The sequence below is a fragment of the Acipenser ruthenus genome, chromosome 9 (genome assembly GCF_902713425.1).
Source record: "Acipenser ruthenus chromosome 9, fAciRut3.2 maternal haplotype, whole genome shotgun sequence".
Lineage (NCBI taxonomy): Eukaryota > Metazoa > Chordata > Actinopteri > Acipenseriformes > Acipenseridae > Acipenser > Acipenser ruthenus.
In genome coordinates, this window is record NC_081197.1 from 35,423,409 (window position 1) to 35,429,778 (window position 6,370).

Consider the following 6,370-nt stretch of genomic DNA (forward strand, 5'->3'; position numbering starts at 1 on the left):
TGTGGCAGGGGGGCAGCTCTGCCTTCGCGGAATGTAAATAGTAATAAACCATTTAAAATGTTCTGTATTCATTATTTGCCCTCTGCACGCTTCATTGTTTGCTTTCATCGTTGCAGCACATTTGGTTTTCCTCCCAACAATTACGATGTAGTGTGGGGAAGAAAAATAGCAGTTTCTTTAGGATTTTTCTGTTTTTCCGCTGTGATAGCCAAGTTAATAAGCGGAGCTAACTAAACATACGTACAATCTCCATGAACAAACGTTGCCCAGTGAGCTGGAAAAATGTGCATCAGTCTACACGGTACATAGCGATGCTTCTGCACGCACTTTATATAACTTTATATTGCCGTTGCTATTTTGTTCAACCCAACTTGGTACAGCATGGACAGTTATGCCCATTTATGTCCCTACTTTATATAAAAGTGCATCAACAACATTATGCTAATGTTTTTCTGTTTTTTTATTTATTTATTTATTTTTATTATTAACCACAATCGGTATACCCTTTGTTCAAGTGTATTTTTAAGTGTCAACACGGGAACTTTAAGTCACATAATTTGTCGAGGAGTAGGTTAAGTGCATGCAATTTTCCACACCAGCCTTGTGCATACGTTTGTTGGCTTTGCATATCATGGTAAATAGTTTAGTAAAAATTATAAATATACACGTGCACTTCATATATAGTCTAGTTCTTCAGTCATCGGGTCCAATGTATGTTCCCAAAGAAACAGGGAGAAGCATTAATCACAGATGTACAAGTGCCTATAACTTTTGTTTGTGATATAAATGTTATGTAATTGCATGTATTATTTATTATAAAACAGAGGCCTACAGTAAACCACAAGTAATTCAATAACAAGGGGCACTTGTCACATTCCACCCGTACAATAATTAGCTGGAATCCCAATTTATAATGATACACAAAGGGATAATAAAGGGTGTACCGCATTAATAGGTGAAAACCAAACACCCTCTTCTCAGCCCATTTGTGCTTTCCGAGCCGCTCTTTCAGTTTTGAGATCTAGCCACAGGTGTGTCTTGTGTTCGAGGGTTGCTAAGGAACAAGTGACTGACGCTACAGCACGTGCCAAAAAAAGAAGCCACCTCGTCCAGCAGTACCAAAGACAAAGACAGACTTTGAATGGGATTGCTGAAATTATCATTGCGCATTGAGCACTTTCATTGTAGCTTTAACCAAAGGCAAATCAGCTACTTCTACAAAGAGTTTACAATAAGGACAGGGTGTAGAAATATACATGCTTAATTTGTAAACAGAAATAGACAGGGCCTACATGTAAAGGTAAACATAAAAATACACTTGTCAAAAAAGGGAATATAATCAGAATATTATTTTTGTCCACTCTTGTTTTTTTTAAATTATTATTTTAATTATAATACAATGTCGTACCCGCGCCATTCACAAAAAAAACTTAAAAACAAAACAAAAACTTTGCACGTTGCAAATGAACCACACTTAACAAAAAACATAAATTATTATTTTTTTTTAAACTGTTAAACTGCTTACTTGTATTAAATAGGAAGGTTTACGTTTTTGTGTCAACAAATGTATTAAAGTGAAGTTCCATGTGCTCATCTTAATGTCTGTCCTGTCAAATCTCAATCAGAGATGAAATACCTAATACTTATCCCCATTCATCCATAAACGAAGTTGACAATATTTGTTCTGAGTAAACGGGGCATTGTTATTTTGTTCGGTCTTATAGAATATTTGTTTTAAATATATGAGCACGTCTGCATGCATACATGCAATCTATAGAATCATATCATGGTTTATAGAACCCGGAAAAATAGCCTTCCTGTTGAATTGCAAAATAAAATTGTTATAAACTCGACTTCCAATGTGATGCCGCAGGCGTAATACTAAAAATAAATACATACATAAATACATAAATAGGCTAAATTAATAAATACAGACTGTTTTAATTGAAACGCCTAATCCACCGCTCAAAAATAGTACATGCCACAAAATGATGCACATACAAATTAAAAGCGCTGTTTGTTGTTTTAATTAATTTTTTCAAAGCAAGCAAATTCAAGTTGCAAATATAGCGCTGTTCAACATACGTGGGCAAATGGTCCTTTTTGGATGCTTTTTTTTTCATCAGAAGGGAACATAACACACAGTAAAAAAAAAAAAAAAAACAACAACAAAAAATCTGTGAAACACAAATGCCAAAGCAAGATAGCAAGAAAATGTAGGGTATACAACGGCACCGTGATTTCCACTGTCATAATACACTGCGTATTAAAAATAATTAAGTAATAATCAACACGTTTATTTTAGTAAATAAAAATAAAAATAAGACATGTCGAGTTATGACTTGAACATTTGAAGGAAGTGTCTACTGAATGGGATATTTCAGGATATTGGAATAAGCACATGCAAGTTCTTATCGAGGTGCGTATCAATTAAGCCTATTGCAAATCCATATGTTTAAGAACTACATATATTTTGAACACCTTTTATTGTTTATTTTAATTGTTTGAGGATATTGTTCGGATGTACCCAAACAAAATGCTTACCAAAAATAAACATTACAGTGCAAAAGCATGAATACAAGAAAGTGTTTTGTAATATGTTGCATACGTTTCATGGTGCACAGTACTTCTAAAAAATATTCACGATTGCCTACGTGGTTTATCACCGGGAAACTGGTTAATAAAGAATGGAAAGAATATTGATAGTGAGGTACGAAATAAAAAAGCTTGGAGTGGCTTTCTGGCTCACAGCAGAGTTCGACCGCCGTCTGCTGGTAGTAAATGTTGCACGTGGCACTTGGTGCTGAAAGACAGCTCTCATAACCCGAGGCAGTCTTTTTTAAACCCTTTCATTATGCTGTCTCTCAGACCTACTATGACATGTATACCCTTTCCATATAAAAGCATATAATTACAGATGTTTTATGTTCACTCAATTCACTCTGCCTTGCAGATTGTGCTTACATCCTTAGCAAAAGTATATGATATTTTGATATATCAACATTAAAAACAAACAAACAAACAAAAAAAAACACTAGGTAAATAAACACCTACTAACGAAATAAAAAGTGACTAAAATATGTAGGCCTGCTTTACTGCATAAATTATTTGTATATAACGCCCAGGTTTTTCTTTTTTTTTATTTCCCTCTGTGTGTGTTTCATATTTAGTTCGCCTATTGAAAGCATTTCATTATATACTTGCCATGCAAATTCAATAACATACTTAAGCTAGTATATTTATTTTTTAAAAAATTGATACGCATTAATGGAGTGTTCAAAACATTGAAAACTCTATAGAGCTTCAGAATGAGAGCTCATCCTGTGAGCAATACTTACACATATAATTCAGATTTCACAGCTGACCTGCTCTGAAAACCTCAATCAACTACTAATTGAAGGGAAAACAAAATATTGCTTCCCCAGAGCAGAGCTAACGATTTAATCATTGTATCAGACTTTATAGCTTTTAATTAGGCTAATGCTGATACCATATGGAAAGAGATAATTCAATACAGGTCTTGATGAATTCTGTAATTGGGTTAACAGCCCAGCGATTGCATAGATGTCAATATTCAAGCCAGAGGTACCCATTAATTTTCATTGAAAAAAATAAATAAATACAGAACAATCCTTGTGAATATTTAACAAAGGTATTGGGATACATATTATAGCTTAGTTAACTGCCATTTTCACATTTTTATTTAACATTACATATACAACAGGCAATTCTTTACACTTAATCTCACCCATATATCTATTACAACAATAACAACAATAATAATAATAATAATAATAATAATAATAATAATAATAATAGTAATAATAATAATAATATCCCCATTATATGAAAAGCATGTCATAAAATAACTTCTAACTTTTTTGTGTCCCTTTTTGTGTTATGGAACAGCATTTAGTTAAAATATATTTTTGAAATGCAAATTTAATCTGCTTTCCTATTTTAATATTTTTTTCACTTGGTCTTATATTCATAACCTCCCGAAACTGGGAAGGATGTGTATTCATGACCATACAAAGGAAAAGCGTCAAGGGGCTATATGGCATTCAGTAAATGTTACTGTATTCAATAATTTTCACTACACAGTAGTAAAGTACGTCTTCAGACATTATTACTTAGCCGATGGCTTAATAATAATACTGGCATTAAAAGTATTGCTTTTCAGACCAGTATTTTATATTGCTTGCACATTGGCTAATTGTGCATGAGTGGTATGCCAACAGATGGAAGTATACTAGAAATATAAGAAACTAATTACTCCTGAAGTGTTAGTGACAAAAAGACATTGCATGTATAATGCTTATTGTTATTTAAAAAAATCAATTTAAATAATGGATGTGACTGCTATGTTTAGGAGCTACACAAAATTCAAAGTTTAAATAAACTTCACAATATCCTAGATACCTTGTTATGGTATTGCCAGTTAACTGTAATTTTTTTTTTTTTTTTTTTGGTCAGGATGGTTTGTCATTTCAAAATCTCAAATGTCAAAAAAACCCGATAGGCCCACTTTCTATTTTGTGAAGATTCTTAACTCGAGGAGTTCTACAACCCATGAGGGGTTAATGAGGCTTCTAGTAAAAATAATACATAAAACATTCATATTCTATCACAAATATGGTGACAATAAAATAACGATAATGGATACATAAATAATGCAATTGACCAACTTTCATATATGATATCAAATCGATCAAGATGAGATATTAATAAAATGAATACCTGTATTTTGTCAATGTTAATACATATTGTGAAATCTGGCAGTATTCAAAATATATAAGAAATCAACATAAATCATATGCAATAGATTGTAAACACATTTTAGCATTTAGCACACTATAATATTAATTTTGGTAACATTTGTGTTTTTTTAGGCAACCGAGTACATTACATTATTTTAAATCTGTTGCATAAATGTATGTTTTTTTTTCTTTAACAACGTTAAGTGTACCATGAGCATAAATCCAACTCCTTATTGTTTGTAAAAACCTTACATTTAAACATTGCTGTTTCTATAACTAGAAAACGAATTCAGTTGTATAGGCTGTTGATTGTATCAGTCTCACAAAAAGTGATCTCACTTCTGTACATATTGCAGTTCTCGCAATTGTTCATCTTAGGGCATATGGTCCATTACATACAAGCAAACCAAGTAATGTATGCTGCATATTAACATACTAACATATTGTTAAATGAGTGGGACTGATACACATCCACGATTGTTAAACATGTTATAAAACAAGAAAACACAACATGTTTTATTGCATTGCTTTTAATATAAAAAACATGACATTTATCGACCAATAGAACATGTTTAATAAAAAAAAAAAAAAAAAAAAAAAACAAAACAAAACAAAAAAACAAACAAAAAAACGTCTCATTAGTTTTCTTTTAGTGGGCATTAATTATTTAACCAAACAGATTCGAGAACTGCAGATAATGACTAAGGTAAACAAGCTAGATGGTGAGCAGGGATAGAGCGAGCTCGATGCTGTAAATAAATGGAAAACATCGGGTGGATATTACATAACCTGAACGTATAGCCTTTTGGTTGCATTTCTTGAACAATCCTAGCAATAACAGAGCATAATTTTAGCAGAAAATATGCAATGCACACATTTCTCTATCCATAGACTACTTAAAAAATAGTTAATCAAATCAAGTTACTGGAGACATTACATTTGTTTACGTAATTGAAAGCAATTATGTGCATATATATTGTATAAATGACACCAATATAGAAACAATTATAAAAAAATAACTGCATTACCAAATACAGAACTTTATAACAAGCAAACAGTAAATATTCTTAATTCATACAGATTAGGAATCCTACTCGCTTTTGCTGTTTTACAAATGAAGACTGGCCTATTGTTGCCGTCACAGTCGTTATCTATTGCGATGTTATGATATGTCAATCAAAGTAATTTAACAGATATACAAATGCATAATTAAAACAGCCTCAATCTCATTATACTATAGACAATATACGTTTTGCATGTGGCGCGGAAATCTGTGTTAATTTAATGTATTGTAAACAGCTGAATTGATTTAGCAGCAATCGTTTGATTTATTTAGCGCTAATTACATGTACAAACATATATATATATATATATATATATATATATATATATATATATATATATATATATATATATATATATATATATCCTATCCTATAACTCAAACCTTTGTCCATGAGTAGCAATATTGTTTTTTTTTTTTTGTTTTTTTTTCAAAAGGCCAATCAAAGAATCACTCAAACTTATTATTGGATGAAGTTTCTCTTTAAATTGACCACACCTTGTAGTTGTTATTCGGTTGTAGAAATACACAAACAATAAGACCTCTG

At 31.6% G+C, this 6,370-nt stretch overlaps 1 long non-coding RNA gene across 1 annotated transcript in view; it reads right to left on the minus strand.

Annotated features, from left to right (window-relative positions):
- Nucleotides 1–6,370, minus strand: part of LOC117405279 (uncharacterized) — a 96,026-nt gene that overhangs the window by 73,314 nt on the left and 16,342 nt on the right. The gene's annotated exons all lie outside the window — the stretch shown is intronic.